At 38.2% G+C, this 17,373-nt stretch overlaps 1 protein-coding gene across 2 annotated transcripts in view; it reads left to right on the top strand.

The window, feature by feature from the left end:
* The first annotated feature begins 3,800 nt into the window (after positions 1 to 3,800).
* The window catches only part of LOC140212490 (uncharacterized), a 58,112-nt gene continuing 44,539 nt past the window's right edge, over positions 3,801 to 17,373 (top strand). The window contains exon 1 of one of the 2 annotated variants that reach the window (XM_072283362.1): positions 3,801 to 3,963. The gene's annotated coding sequence lies outside the window, so the exon portion shown is untranslated. Of the gene's footprint in view, positions 3,964 to 4,722; positions 4,888 to 17,373 lie in introns of those variants that run through there. The other variant, XM_072283359.1, reaches the window with a different exon arrangement.

Below are 17,373 nucleotides of genomic sequence, written 5' to 3'. Positions count from 1 at the left end.
TTTTTCATTACCCTGATGTTAGCCTTTGTTTTATGTTGGAGGAGGATGTATGTGTTTTAATCTTCTGTGAGGTGTTTTGCCAGTAGACATAACATTTAATGTAGAGGAATACTTTCATCCTTTTAACAGGCCAAGAGGTGGTGTTGTTAGTGGGAGAACAGACTTGAAGAGATTAGTGATCGTTAGATTCTGGACTAGTTCCTGAGGATTGGAGGGTGGCTAATGTAACCCCACTTTTTAAAAAAGGAGGGAGAGAGAAACCGGGGAATTATAGACCGGTTAGCCTAACGTCGGTGGTGGGGAAACTGCTGGAGTCAGTTATCAAAGATGTGATAACAGCACATTTGGAAAGCGGTGAAATCATCGGACAAAGTCAGCATGGATTTGTGAAAGGAAAATTATGTCTGACGAATCTCATAGAATTTTTTGAGGATGTAACTAGTAGAGTGGATAGGGGAGAACCAGTGGATGTGGTATATTTGGATTTTCAAAAGGCTTTTGACAAGGTCCCACACAGGAGATTAGTGTGCAAACTTAAAGCACACGGTATTGGGGATAAGGTATTGATGTGGATGGAGAATTGGTTAGCAGACAGGAAGCAAAGAGTGGGAATAAACGGGACCTTTTCAGAATGGCAGGCGGTGACTAGTGGGGTACCGCAAGGCTCAGTGCTGGGACCCCAGTTGTTTACAATATATATTAATGACTTGGATGAGGGAATTAAATGCAGCATCTCCAAGTTTGCGGATGACACGAAGCTGGGTGGCAGTGTTAGCTGTGAGGAGGATGCTAAGAGGATGCAGGGTGACTTGGATAGGTTGGGTGAGTGGGCAAATTCATGGCAGATGCAATTTAATGTGGATAAATGTGAAGTTATCCACTTTGGTGGCAAAAATAGGAAAACAGATTATTATCTGAATGGTGGCCAATTAGGAAAAGGGGAGGTGCAACGAGACCTGGGTGTCATTATACACCAGTCATTGAAAGTGGGCATGCAGGTACAGCAGGCGGTGAAAAAGGCGAATGGTATGCTGGCATTTATAGCAGGAGGATTCGAGTACAGGAGCAGGGAGGTACTACTGCAGTTGTACAAGGCCTTGGTGAGACCACACCTGGAGTATTGTGTGCAGTTTTGGTCCCCTAATCTAAGAAAGACATCCTTGCCATAGAGGGAGTACAAAGAAGGTTCACCAGATTGATTCCTGGGATGGCAGGACTTTCATATGAAGAAAGACTGGATGAACTGGGCTTGTACTGGTTGAAATTTAGAAGATTGAGGGGGGATCTGATTGAAACGTATAAAATCCTAAAGGGATTGGACAGGCTAGATGCAGGAAGATTGTTCCCGATGTTGGGGAAGTCCAGAACAAGGGGTCACAGTTTGAGGATAAAGGGGAAGCCTTTTAGGACCGAGATTAGGAAAAATTTCTTCACACAGAGAGTGGTGAATCTGTGGAATTCTCTGCCACAGGAAACAGTTGAGGCCAGTTCATTGGCTATATTTAAGAGGGAGTTAGATATGGCCCTTGTGGCTACGGGGATCAGGGGGTATGGAGGGAAGGCTGGGGTGGGGTTCTGAGTTGGATGATCAGCCATGATCATAATAAATGGCGGTGCAGGCTCGAAGGGCCGAATGGCCTACTCCTGCACCTATTTTCTATGTTTCTATGAATAAAGATTTCTCCTATCCTCTCACACAGCATGTCCAAAGCTTGATAGGTACATGTTTTCAACATGGGTATTCCTTAGAGCCGGTAATCAGTTCTGGGAAGAAGGGTTCAGTAGCAGTGGCCATTCAGTTGACCACAGGCTTCATTATTGAATTCCAAGTCCTTCACAAGTTGTCGTGAGTTCTGCAGGCCTGTGTGGTGAGCCATAGAGTGTTGGGCTCTGAGGTTTCTACCATTTGTTAATGGTATTCTTACTAATCTTGTCAAGTTAATTGTGACTGGCATGGGTTTTCTGCTTTGTGTGAAATTTCATGGTGAGGGGGAAAAAAACTGTTCCAGAAATGTTGAGTGTGTCTTCAGGCTCCTAAACCTCCACTCTGATGAAGGCATGTTCTGGATGGCGAGGGTTCTTAATGAGGGATTCCGCCTTCTTGAAACTTTGGCTTTCAAATACGTCCTCTTTGGCGGTGATGGCACTGGCTGAGTCTGCAACCCACCAGCTATTTCCGATTGTGACAATACACTCATATGAAAAGCATTCCCAGTGTCCATTTCTATCTTCAACATGCTTTTTATTTGTCACTGTTAATATGCCTGACCCTAGCCTTCAAGTCTTTTAATTAGTCTGGAAATGGATTGGAACTGAAAGAAGGTTTTTGAATGGAAACTGTTACAATTACAGTATCTTGTTCTTCTTGTAGTTTCGCCTGTATGGACAGAAATATATAAATACTGCAAATCTATAATAATTATTGGAAACACTTATTATGTCAGGTAATATTTGTGGAAAAAAGAAACATAATTAACATTTTAGGTCACAGACCTTTTGTTAGATCAAAGGATCTCATACCTGGATATACTTTTCCTTCCTCTGATGTTGCCTGACCTGCAGGTTCTTTCCAGAAATTTCTGCTTGTGTCTCTTGTGCAAACAATAGATAAATTTGAGTCATGAATAAGGGCACTTGAAAGCCAGAGGCGCCTTTGATAAATGGAAGAGTCAGAAACAAGACATGGGAGCAGCTTTGATCCGTGTGAGTACAGACTGCAAGAAATCACTGCAGACGCTTCCTTGACGTCGTGAATAACAACAAGAAGCGGGAAAAGAAAGGATTATTACTGGGAGGGGGGAAGTTAAGGCTCTTGATGGTAAAATCAGACGTAAATGGGATTCTTACTTAGGCACTGCTAATGAGATTATTGAATTTCGGTGCTAGAGCGGCGCCTTAATGATGTTCATATTCTTGTTTCGCGCCATCTTTTATGGCAGTTGACCTGGAGACTTCTGGTGTAAACCAAACAAGGTGCCACTGGTTGGTACACACCTGAACGACTGTTACATTAATGGATAATATAGTTTTCATTCTGTCGTCTTTTCCGATTAGTTTCTACGTCAACGGTAATAGGTTGAGATCAGGAATCCATCAGAGGGAACGAACTGAATTTTTAACGAGTTGCTGCAGTGTGGGGTAAATGAGAAATGTTGAAGCTCCTTACATTCCGGAAAAAAATGTTTTTGTTTTAGCGGCAAGATTTAACCTACCGATGCTGATTTTGCACAATATTTTGCAAAACCTACTTACATAAAAACGCATCTTCGCTTTTGGACAAAGTTGAGAGGTGTTGGAAAATCAATAGATTGTTATTTTTCAAATGAAGATATACAACAGCGCGTACAGATGCAAGTGTTAAAATTAAAATTGTAAAACCATAATCCGTAATAAGGTTCCTAATTTAGTGGCAGCGTGAAACAAAATGAACAAAAATCGATTTGCAGGCATTTTTGGAGTGCAGAAAAAAACTTACAGAAACAAATTTACAAATGGTTCAGAATGACAACCTGTGCTTCAATAATTGGGTGTCGCAGAACGAGCTTTTGATCGAAATTGCGTTTGATATCCATAATTTCTTTGCGTTTGTGCAGTGTGTCTGTGTGTTGTGTGCTGTCTGAGGCTGACAAGAGAAAGCGCAGTGTTTCCCCGGAGACCGGGGCTGCTCAGCATTCAGTTCACACGCACTGGTTGCTTGGTAGCCGCCTCAGTCCAATCTCTCCAATTGAAGCATGGCAGGGTCCCTGATCAGCCGCAGAAACGGGAATGTTGCACTGACGTGCAGTCAGTGACACACAGAAGAGCAGTAAGAAAGCGATGAACTCGCAGCAAAACCCGTCTCTGGAACTAATAGACACACGTAGATCCTCTCATCTTAAAAGCTACAGAAAAACTTTCACCTGATTGTAAAACTGATATAATAGACTGATTAGCCCTTGAATATCCAAGAACAGCTGGATTCTGGTAAGTTTGTATTTACTTTGTATTTGAAAGTTTCATGTCATTTTTAAAAGTCCCCTCTAGTATAATTTGACAGAAGAAGACGAGTATGGATTGATTGGGCACCTGTGTTTTAAATCACTGATAACTATTTGGACTCTTCTACCAAAGAAAGGTACAGTAACTTGCTGATTGTCAACATGGTGTTTTATCAAGAAAGAAAACGCAGGGGGCGCCAAATAGCTTCGGCTTACACTGATATTTACTGCGCCCTTATGTTTAACCAGTCTAGGGTATTTAACAAGGAATTGCTCTGGTTGTAACAGACCCACCCGAATGACACCTTGTAAGTGAATTGGGGAATCGGTTAGGGAGAGGACCCTTCGCTAGCCTGCCTGTAATTACCCCCACACCAACCTCTGCACCCATGTTCCCACGAAGCAAAACCCACAACTATTGGGAGAAAGATATAGTTAAGAAAATATGTCCTTGAAATAACATACGTTTTATTTTGATATACTGCATGGGCACGTTTGCTTACAAAAAATAATTACATGGAACATATTTGTGTGAAATTTCAAGAATTTCGTCGAATTTGTAAAATAAATAAGAGGATGAATTTATTGAAACTCGCAAAAGTCTATAATTAAACGATTGATTAAAATACTTCAAAGCTGGCAATTTATTTTAAGTCGGAATTTGGAGGAAAAAAAGGCACGTGATGCCGGCCCCAGTGTCCAATTGTGTTCACAGCGCCATCTCGGATATTATTTTACAAATGGGCTAAGGTTTAGTCGCTCCTGCCCACACTCTCAGGCGAAATGCAGCAGCGGCGGAGGAGTGTCGCGTAAATCCCCCACTCCTCCCCATTTCACAGTCAGACACTAGCAGCGCAGGCGAAGTCCAGCGTAGGACCGGGCAGCAGGAGAAAGGGCGATCGGAATAACGGTAAGACACTGATTCGGCGCCTCTCCGCATAGAAATGTACCGTGGCCTTGCATTTGTTCTAAACATTTAAAGGGTTTGGTCCACAGGAGAGATCTAAAACAGAAGGACGTCTTGAATTATTTGTGGAAACAGAGGACTGCAGCCACTGCGATGAGGGGGGAAGTGGGTGCGTTTTATTGACTATGGGTTGCGATGTGTGAATGGATTATGTGTCAGTTCACTCCACCGAATCCTTTCATAGACAATGTCCTTTATTTTTTCCTGTGCAAAGCTTTGTTAAGATTTTGTGAAATGATCTGCAAAGATATAAGTCAACAAGTCTTCAATGACTTAACGTTTGGCGAATATGAGGAACCCACTATCGTGTGTGTTTTATTACTCATCTCACGGTAGAAAAAAAGGACGACAGCTGTAATGCATTGATCATTTTATAGTTTCATGGTGTGAAAATCATTGACGGGCGTATTAAACAACAGTTGATTCCCAACATCTGGACCGGGTAATATTTTAAAGGCCATTATTTCACGTTGCCAGAATCATATAAATGCAATCTTGTATCCTTAAATTCAAACCGAATAAATGTACAGCAATTCCAGTGGCGAACACGCGCACAAATAAGGGATTTATCGTTGAGGAAACGACTCTATTGTTTTGATGAAACCTGTGGTTTAATAAATCTTATGATTGTTATGAAGGAATTTACTGTAACTGATTGGCATCTTTTAGGTCGAACGCATCTGGAATCGTTGTACTGATGCACTGGTTTGCTGCCCGTGGGAGAGAGTGCACAGATTATCTGTTCTTGAGAAAATGCATATTGTAATACCATTAATCTCCACATATAGAATTATTATCGAAATGTTAGGGATTTGTGAGCTAACCCCTCACCCTCTTCACTCCTCCGTGAAAATTTTGCATCATACAGTACAATTCGATTATAATACATTTTCAACATGATTAGGGCGTGCAGTTTTCGTAAGGGACTGCAGTGGATTCAACGTATATGGCAATTTGCTTCCTTTGTTTCCCCTGACGCATGCGCTTCACCATAGGGTGGGGAACGAAGATATCTCCATAAATCATTCTGTCATTTCTGTCCAGTCAGGAGGACAATGGGAATCCTTGCCGGAATAAATTCCATGCTCCCACCTATGTACCTGATGATGCACCATTTACCTACACTTCATAGTTTTGTCGTCTCTGTCTTTTTATTTTGTAATTCTAGAAACATTTCTCTGTGGTCTACACTTCTAATGAGCTGAAAGAAGCCTGTAAGAGTGATCAACAGAAAAGAAATGTTAAACCACAAACCTTCAGGACAGGCAAGCCTGGGGATGCAGTTTGGCACTAACTGGAAATTCCAGGGTGCTTTAGGGGAAAGGTTTGGCTGCAACAATATTGTAAATGCAACAAATGTTTGAAACCATTTTGAAGCAATGCTCACGCTTGATTCTGCAATATTTTTTTATCTATATGTGGAAATAATATTAAAACAACAATATTTGCTTCATTTTTTCAATGCAGCACCAAAATGGCTAGACTGAAAAAAACACACACTGGAAATGGAGAAGTTCCACTCCTGTGTATTTCACCCACCTTCGTCCTTCGGCAGATCGAGGCATTTTATTAATCTCAAATCGGTTTAAGGCTAGACACAAGGCAACACCATTTTCCAAACTGCTATATTGCCCTGGAAACAATTGTTATTGTTTAAAAAAATCTTGTTTCACTGACATTCATTGTGCTTTGCAAAGAGAAGGTGAACACAATGATTGTATTCAATATGATCCGCAGTGTTATGGTTCACTGCTGATATGGTATTTTTGCAGAGCAAACTGTGCTATTATTTTGTATTGGAGAAAAATATCATTATAATACTGATCTTTTAAACTTCAAACATTCAGTCTAACTTTCAGTAAATTGATGTGTAATTCACCTGGTATGAGCTTCCTTTTCCAATCTTGCAAGGCTTAGAGAAATATCTGGAATTGAATTATTTGCCTAAATTCTTTTAAGAAACAGTGTAGTTTCCCTGTGACAATTCTGACATTTAGTGCTATAGCATCTTGTGAAGATTCCAATAAGTAGTTACCTAAATTATTTAGAGTATTATTTTACACTGTACTGATATTCTTTGTTGAATTTCCATACAGAAGGAGAATAGGCTGATGTATTACAATGAGCACCTTACATTATCATGTGTAGTGTTTTGTCTTACTTCACAGCAGTGCAGAATGGAGTACAGAATGTGAAATTGTTGTAAAAGTGTGCAACTTCCCACCTTAGAGACCATGTGGTGGCTTCTTTGTCAAATATTTTCACAATTGCAGAACTGAAGCTTGCTGCAAATTATAATGTGGTCAAGATGGCTTTTGATTCTTTACTAAGAGGGCTGCAAATGTTTGCTTCATAAATAGCTTTCACATAATAAGATGTCAGTGTATTCCACAGTAATGGCATTTAAGCTTCGTTGCAAGGACATGGTTAATCCTTCATTGGATAGATCCCACAAGATACCATTTATGCTTATGCATAATCATCTCTTCAAGTTGACAGATCAGGTGAATAGGAAGGCAATGGCTTTTGTAAATTAATTAACCTGCCAACAAACAGAGCTGTATGCTTGCTGGTGGAAAAGTGTTCTGAGCAATAAATAAGTTTGCATAAATTGGATAAAATATTTGTGCTTAAAAACTAAACTTGTTGACCCAGGCCAGACACTTGTGTTTGTATTAACCATTGTAGAAGCATCTAACTATCCACCACAGTTCATGGTGGAGCAGATGGGTAATGGCAAATCGTAAACATAAGAGATTCTGCAGGTGCTGGAAGACTAGCACAACAAAATGCCAGAAGAGCTCAGCAGATCAGGCAGCACCCAAGGGGAGGAATTAACAGTCGGCGTTTTGGGCTGAGAGCCTTCATCAGGACTCTTCACCAGTCCTGATGAGTGGTCTTGGCCTGAAATGTTGACTGTTAATTCCTCTCCTTAGGTGCTACCTGATCTGTTGAGTTCCTCCAATATTTTGGGTGTGTAACCCTGGTAATTGTAAAAGTGTTCTCAAATCTACAGTACCTTCTGTACACAAGATTCAATTGGCTACAAATAATAAAATAAAACATAATAGCAAATAAGTTTAATTTTGAGAATTTTTATTGCCATTATCTGTGAATTACAAGATTAGACCTTAGAGGATGCTATATATTTGCATTCCTTAAAATTCTGCCTGCACCCAATATATAGTCAGCAATATTATTGGTTTCATGCACAACACTTTGTGTATTAGTGGGTTTAAATCAAATCATTTGATTATCAGAATGGAATGATGTTGTTGAAGTCTTACTGCTCCCTATAGACACTTGAGCTACTGATTTTTGGGCAGGCACAAGAGCAGGTGTATCTGAAATTACTTTCCCCTACACTGGATACAAACTTTCCACAATGCCTTTCCTTCCCAAGCTATTTTCTTTATTGTGATCTCACCTGGAGTGCTGCACTTTATATTTAGCAGCTCATTAGTTTAATTAGCCCCTTTCCATTCAGAAGCATTGGTCCCTTGATTTAAAAGAAATTTTTTGTTGATTGAGTGGGGAGCTTACATGATGTAACAGGAAAACAAATGTAAATGCTGGAGATTTTAAACTAAATTCTGGAAATTTACAAACAACTTGCATTACAAATCTGAGATGCTGCAGGAAATCTGAAGCAACTCCTTTACTCCCTCTCTTCCACTCCTTCCTGCTAAATAAAATATTGGAATACTCAGCCAGTCAAGCAGCTTCACTAGAGAGAAACAGGTAGCCCAGTTGGCATCTGCGGATAACAAATGAGTTTCTGTTATTGTGACCATTTGTCAGAAAGGTATGTGTGGAATTTAACATTAACTTTATTATCTATCTCTGATGTTCTTCATACACGATGGCCTGAATTACAGGTTCTCGGAATGGTTAGCAGAACAATAGACATTCAATAGACATGTAAAAGATAATGATGTATTCTCTTTATGGTTATCTACATTCCTCTCCCTTAACATAATAAAAATGTAATTCAGCTGAAAGTGAAGTATAATTTTGCATTCTAGAGCAGACTGTCAGGTATCAACTTCAGTAAAAGCTGATGAGACCCTAAATAAGAAGAAACAATTCCGGGAAAGTAAACTCATAAGACCTTCTGAGGTATGTTATGACCCACAGATTTAAAGCATGCTTAAATGGCTTTGCTCCAAATCACAAATACCTTCTCAAAGAATTACCTTTTCAGTGTTGTGGCAAGATTTGCAAATAAAATATACAAGGATTCAAGAATTGTATAAAATGAACAATCCTTTGCATAACCTGTGGAATTGCTATATGTGAAACTAGATTTATTAGCCTGCCATGAACAATTAGTGTAAAGGCATTTTTGTCTTTTTGCTTGAACTGTTTAATTCCTTGAAGTTTTTTTTCTGTTGTCTGCAAGGAATTGTAATAATTTTAGCTCAGTAAGCGTCCTCTCCTAAATGTTTTAGTAAAATAAATCAGATAATGTTTATAAATTGCTTACCAGAGCTCTTCTTAAAGGATTTCAATGAAGGGTTACGGCATTGTGACTAAAAATAATATTTAATTTTTTGACAATAATATTATAATTATAGTCTTGCAATACTATCTTCTCAGTTATAAATAGGCAGAAAATCTACTGCAAATAACAGTGAAGTTAAGAACTTTGTCAATATGTACCAATCAAACAACAGTTGTCACAAGCTTAGGTTTGCAAAGTAAATGCTTATGCTTAGCTGTACAAGATAACCATATAATAAATTGGATTGCAGCCCAGTGTTATACTATTATGTAGCATAAAATACCAAAAGTAATCCTCGGATCTATTTAATACTCCCCTAATCCTATTAAATACAATAAGAATTTTGTGATTGAATTTTCATGTTTGATACTTCTGGATTTCCGGTACTTTCCATCTTGCATATTTTGCTTTTAGTTGGGAAACTTTGGTATATGTTTAGTAAATCTATTGTAATGGAGTTGTTGAAAGACATGGATTACTTTGACAGCTTGAACCCAGAAGTAAAATAGGGCAGGTATTGGAAACCTGAGATAAAACCAGAAAGTGCTGGTAATTTTCCATAGATCAGGCAGGTTTAGAGGAGAGAGAACAGAATTACAATTTCATGTCCAGGACTTTTTTTTTTATCTGAATTCAGCTTGAGTAAAAAAATAAAAACCAGGGCAAAATTTTCCTGTAATTAAATACCAGTGCCTGGAACAGAAGCTTAATTATGTTCAGTGAATTAAATATTCCATGAGGAAAGATGAGGAAAAACATGGTTGAAATAATATACTGAGATTGAAACAGAATATCTTCACTCACCACCCTTAATGATATTGTTCTGAGTTTTAAAAATTAATATTATTTTCTCCACAAATGTGACAAATATACAAGCTACTCATATGGCAAAAAGCTGATTAAAATATGGTCCCTGATAAATTTTTTAGTATTTTTTGTAAATACATGGACAATCAGATATTTCAGTATGTGAATGAAATTACAATTCACTATCCTTTCTTCACTCTAAAGCTAATTCATCATTGCTATGTCTGAGGATGTAGAGAAACAGTGCTGACAAAAGTAGTTTATCTGGAAGTCAGTGCATTGCTTGGCACATGCAGTAGTGAAGAGCAGAATTACATGTCTAATGAAGATTTGTCTTCAATTTGAATATTTTCCCTTATTTAATTGCTTATATAAAATCAGAGGTCTAAGTTATTTTGTATTTACTTCTGATGGATGAAGAAAATTGGAGAAATATGTAGTTGCACTTAAGTATTATGGAGGAGCAAATAGCTTAAGTCTTGAACTTGTACAATAAGAAAGTGCAAGTTTTGATTTGTTTGATGTTCAGACTAACATAAAGGGCATAGAAGATGATATCCAACAGATTTTAGTGCTTCATCATTGATAATTCACAATAGATTTTATTCATCGTGAGTAAACTTTTAAGTGCAAGTATCTCTTGGCTCCTTACCAAAGACAAGCTATATTTTTTGAAAATTCAATTTTATTTCAGCTTCACTATGAGCTAACTTTAAAATCCCTAGCTTCCATGATGACATTTAAACTTGTATCTCTGCAGCATTTATCCAAGCCTCTGATTGCTGGATCAATAACATAATATTATTGTATTATTGTGAACTGATAGCACATCATCTTTTCTGTAAACCTCTAGTGCATAGGTTTTTCTGTAAAAATGGTCCAAGTTTGAAAATATTGATGAGCGTGCTTATACCTGACAGCATTTATTTTTGCTAGTTTAATAACTGACTCTTTAAATCTGACACTGTTATATTCATTTTCTCTTTCATAACCACAATCAGGGAGTTGGTCACAATATTGAAAATTGGCATTAAGGCATTTAGAAGCAAGAATTTATTGTTTGTCAGGTAGTTTTCTCATGAAGTTTTTGTTTGGCTGTCTGTAAACCCCAAATTCCCCTTTGCAGCACCAGAAGTTAGGCTGTGTAGGGGCATTCTTTGGCACCAAAGTCATTGGAACTAATCAGCTATCAGTTTCATGTCATTCTGATTGTTGTCCAAAACAGGACAATTTGGCAGGACACTTGTGATTTGGAGACAAATACCAAGTAGCGTTTTTCACCAGGGACTTTCTTCCTCAGTTTTGGGAAAGCTTTATCCTTCTACTTTGTTAGTGCCTCTGTTTTGCAGGTTTGGTCACTGGAAACAAAATTAGTGTTTGCAGAATATAGTAAACAAAAAAAAAATGTCAGAGCAAAGCAGAAGTCACCAAACTGAAAAGAGGGGAAGTTGATTCTGTTATTGTAAAGGAGTTAGTTGATGAGGAAATTACTTCTATTTTAGTGGGTAGAAATTGTACATGAATGGCCAGAAATTAATTGTTAATATCCAAGATATCCAATATTTTGCTAAAACGTCTTTGATCTGACGATGTAAGCCAATTTCTGCTAACTAATTGACAATCAGAATTTGGATAGTCATATTGTCATCGAACAAGGGCAAAATCTCTTCAGTTCAATTGAACAAAGAAATAATAAGTTACTTTTAATATACATTGATACATCAGACCTGAAGAAAGATTGGGGGAGATTTTCATTCTTTACACACATGCTGTTTATGGCTAACTATGTGTGTAGTTGGGGACTGGATTCTGTGATGATCTTGAATATATTTTCTACTGAATCATGCTACCCTTAACATTTGGGAGCCTAATTGATTGTTGATGGGGTTTCCCAGCAGTGGAAACTAATGGATCAATAGAAGGGAGATTTAATGAACAAATCCCAGGGATCAAGTGCAGAAAGAGTCCTCCCAATGGCCAAGTTCTGCCTACTATTTACAGGTTTGCCACTCTCCCCCTCAACCCAACACCATATTGCAACTTATCTCAATTTTTTCCCAATCACAGTGGTGAAAAGTTGCATTTATATCTCGTCAATACAGTAACAGGACCAGAGGGGTTTAACATTATATTATTTAAAGTAATTAAGTTTTCAGACAGATGGATCAAACATTTGACCAAAGAGGTGGGTTTTAATACTCTATACTTAAAAGGTAAGAGGTAGAGATAGCAACACTTGAAAAGGAATTCCAGAATTTGGAGGCCTAGTGGAACAATTAAAATTGATCAATAGTAATTAGGGCAGAAATTCAGAAGCACAGGACTCTGCTAATTGTGGGCCAGATGTGGTTACAAAGATCAGAAGTGTGGGAACATGGTGGAGATTGAAAACAAAGATGAGAATTTTAGGTAAATATGATCTAACCACACTTAAAATAAGAAAAGTTCTATCTTAACTTAGCTAATCAGACCCGAAAAGGGTAAAATGTTTGCTTAATTTAGACTACATCTGCACATTATCAAAGAGAATAGGAAAATGAAAAGGGAAGCTGAAAGAGAACTGGAGATCAGTTTGCTTAACAATGATTGATAGATCGTGGAATCCCTACTAATGGGAGCAAAGCAACTGGAGGGATCATTTGGATACATCTAAAATAAAGTTAGTTAATTATAGGATGGCAATGGGAATAAAAGTTATGCTAATAGATTATGATGAGGAAGGGTAGGAGACACAAGTACCTTTTTGGAATGGATTGGACAAGTGGACAGGTCTTGAGTGTTACATCCTGTTATTGTTGACATCTTTTTATAATTCAGTGGCGAAAGGCTGGTGTTCTAGGGCATGTCATGATTGAGTACTGAGGTATGGTTTCTCATGCCATGTGATGGTCACTTCTTTACTATCTACATATTCTTGTTCCTGGGCTCCTTGTGCTTCCATTTCAAACTTTCTGGATTCTGTCACATAGAAAAGGCACCATTTAGCAGTTCTATTCTGACTTATCAAAGAATATAGGGACTGCTATAGGATGGTGACAAGTAGATCTAGTTTGAAAGGGAATTGGAGTGGGAATCATCAGAGGCTCTCATGTACCAACTGACAGGCAGATTTTGGGGATTTCCTTTTTTTTTTGAGTTGAAGGTGATGTATGACTGAAAATCAAGGGGAAAGGGAAGAGGTTGGAAAAACATTGCCACTGACCTTGGTTTAAAAATATGGCCCCAGGACTATGGATTACAGCACATTTACTGGTAATAGCAATATATCAACAGGCATGTAGCAAGCTCAAAGCAATTCTGTTCTGTCATTTTTAAGTTTGTGATCTCACATAATCTCTTTCCTTCAAGATTGTTGATGGTCAAGCATCTTAGATTGAATTAATAATCAGTATTGTTGAGCTGCAGGAAGCTTAGATGTAGGCACTGGTTCAGTGGGGAGCTACTTTCCAATACTCAGCACATCTTCCACTTCACATCTGTGTACTTCAACACAGAAGATGGAGATGTGCTGGCAGTCAGAAACGACTGTATGTGACCTCCCACTCAGCCGCTGTATTCAGTGGTGAGGGGCCAGATGTTATTTGCATTTGATCAGTTAGCTTTGCATTCACCTTGATTAGCTTTCACGCAATAGCTCCATTCATTTAAATGGAATTTTCCAATATTAGGTAAAAAGGTGAGTTAAGTTAAACATATTGTGTTTTCTTAAATCATTTTAAAGAATCTTAAATACTTTAACTAGTTTTGTTGTATTATTTGACCATTTAAACTGTTCTTTAATGTCTTTGAATTTTTTGGAGTCCTGATCAATGCACCTGGCCCAATCTGGTTGAGAGCGGGCCTGTGGAGTGACTACCTCCTATATCATTGATCCTGCAGCAGGTAGGTGCAACCACGGGATAGTCTGGGTGGGAAGGTGAAGAGTTGGTTCAAGCATGACCTGACCCATAAAGATTTCTATGAAAGTTTTCAATACTTCATAAGTTTCTATCAATATTTCAGTAATTTATGTCTTGGAATGATAAAAATTCTCAAAAATGTGGCATCCATCATTAGGGAACCCCATCAGCCAGATCATGCCCTCTTCTCTCTGCTACAGAAGGAGATATAGAAGCCTGAAGGCACACACTCAGTGATTCAGGAACAGTTTTTTTTCTCTCTGCCATCATATTTCTGAATGGACATTGAACCCATGAACACTACCTCGCTGCTTTTTTATTTCTATATTTTTCCACTACTTATTTAACTTACAAATGTTATTATGTATTGCATTGTACCGCTGGAGTAAAGTCAACAAATTTCACAACCTATACTGGTGATATTAAACCTGATTCTGTTTCTGGAATGTTACGTGATATAACTTGATGTTTTTGTTACAGCATTTCTCTGTTCTGTTTTAAGATTTGAAATATTTTATCTGGAGTATATCAAGCCTTATTTATTTATTCTTCTGTTGTGGCTTTCTGTGATGAAGCTTCAGAGTAGTACATTTCCTTCACTGGGAATTAAAAATCTCCCTCATTTGCAGTGTAAAGCTAGAGCTCATATTCGATTTATGAGAATTGTTTAGTTTTCCTTCGATCTTAAGGCCTAACACTTGCCCTGAATATTTTAGAACATGTCTGATATCTGATAACATCTCACTTCATCGCAAACTACATTCTTTTCTCTTACCATTGATTTAATGGAGGAAGAATCTTGATTAACCAACAGCACACTGTATATTTTAATTCCATTTTTTCTCTGTCAGATGCAGATAACTATTCATAGCTTACTGCAACACTTTGTAGGTGGCAGTTGGAGTTGTGCAAGAGTGTGTCTGGTTTCTTGTTCACTGTTTTTCCTTGTTTTCTCTGGGGAAGCTTCTTGTCTGAGCTACTCATTAAATATAGCAGATTTTACTTACTTTGCACGTTATAGCTGCTGAATCCTTAAGATGCTTCAACTTAGTTCATTTACAGAGTCACATTTTACAGAATGCATAAGAGACCAATAAAGTTGTGCCCTTTGTAAACAGACCTGCATATAATCTGTAAATTGGTAAACTATATAGGAACAATTGGCTTTAATTCTAGAATCTTCCTCTGAAGTCTTGCCCAGTTTCTCTCAGGCCCCTTATAGGATTGAGAGGCATTTCTTTGCAGTTAATTAAATTTACGTATTGCAGAATAAAGTTGTGATAAAGGAGCTCTACACAGTGGTATTAAGATCTTTGTTAGATTAACTTCTATTTGTTAGATTCTTTTTTCTGCGGGCATACTTAGCAAATTTATAGAACAGAAACTGTAAACAATGAACAACGAACTGTGAAAATTCAAATATAAATAAATAGAAATAAATCTGGATGATAATGTGGTAAATTGGATCAGCAAATTTGCTGATGATACAAAGATTAGAGATGTAGTAGACAGTGAGGAAGGTTTTCAAAGCTTGCAGAGGAACTTGAACCAGCTGGAAAAATGTGCTGAAAAATGGCAGATGGAATTTAATACAGACAAGTGTGAGGTATTGCACTTTGGAAGGACAAACCAAGGTAGAATATACAGGGTAAATGGTAAGGCACTGAGGAGTGCAGTAGAACAGAGGGATCTGGGAATACAGATATAAAATTCCCTAAAAGTGGCGTCACAGGTAGATAGGGTTGTAAAGAGAGCTTTTGGTACGTTGACCTTTATTAATCAAAGTACTGAGTATAAGAGCTGGAATATTATGATGAGGTTGTATAAGGCATTGGTGAGGCTGAATCTCGAGTATTGTGTTCAGTTTTGGTCACCAAATTACAGGAAGGATATTAATAAGGTTGAGAGAGTGCAGAGAAGGTTTACAAGGATGTTGCCGGTTCTTGAGAAACTCAGTTACAGAGAAAGTTTGAATAGGTTAGGTCTTTATTCCCTGGAGCATAGAAGAATGAGGGGAGATTTGATAGAGGTATATAAAATTATGATGGGTATAGATAGAGTGAATGCAAGCAGGCTTTTTCCACTGACGCAAGGGGAGAAAAAAACCAGAGGACATGGGTTAAGGGTGAGGGGGGAAAAGTTTAAAGGGAACTTGGGAGGGGGCTTCTTCACACAGAGAGCGGTGGGAGTGTGGAATGAGCTGCCAGACGAGGTGGTAAATGCAGGTTCTTTTTTAACATTTAAGAATAAATTGGACAGATATATGGATGGGAGGTGTATGGAGGGATATGGTCCGTGTGCAGGTCAGTGGGACTAGGCAGAAAATGGTTCAGCACAGCCAGGAAGGGCCAAAAGGCCTGTTTCTGTGCTGTAGTTTTTCTATGGTTTCTAAATAACAAGAGCATGAAGTAACAAGATAAAGAGTCCAAAAAGTAAGACTATCGGTTGTGGGAACACCAGAAATAGAATGAGTGTAGTTATCCCCTTTTGTTCAAGAACCTGATGGTTGAAGGGTAGTAACTGTTCTTGAAGCTGGTGGTGTGAGTCCTGAGACACTTGTACCTTCTACCTGATGGCAGCAGGGAGAAAAGAGCTTGGCCTGGGTGGTGAGGGTCTTTGATGGATGCTGCTTCTCTTGCAGACGTTTATAGGCAAAGAAATGAACAGCATTTGTAATATTTACTAAGAACACAAAGAAATATGATCAGAAATGGCTATTCTTTATTGAAGTGGATAATTTTTCATCTAAATAGATACCTCTGTCTATGTAACTGCTTTGCACATTGAAAATATTCTCACATATTCAGTCTGAAGGAAGATACTACTTGGACTGTGGAGTTACATTATGAGAAAACAGCTGGTTTAGGTTGGGTTTATGTTGCTTACAATCTTTAGTACATTGAAAACACAGCATAAAAACAGGCTAGTCAGCCAAATAAGCACTTAGTGATGATATTCTATCGTTCTTTATCCAACTCGATAAGCATAACCCCCATTGTATTACTTCTGATGTATGGTATGTGTGTCCTATTGGCACAGCTAGCTTTCATTGTTCATTCCTAAATTTCCCTTTTAAAATTGGTGATGAGCACCTTTCTATAACACTGAGGTCTAAGTGGTGATAATATTCATAGTGCTGCTGGTACAAAGGGTTGCTGACCCAGTGTCGGTGAAAGATACCTCTGTATGTGCAAGTAAGGAGAGCATGTGCCTAGCAGA

Source organism: Mobula birostris, chromosome 19, assembly GCF_030028105.1.
Source record: "Mobula birostris isolate sMobBir1 chromosome 19, sMobBir1.hap1, whole genome shotgun sequence".
Classification (NCBI taxonomy): domain Eukaryota; kingdom Metazoa; phylum Chordata; class Chondrichthyes; order Myliobatiformes; family Myliobatidae; genus Mobula; species Mobula birostris.
This window is presented reverse-complemented; position numbering and strand designations above follow the sequence as displayed.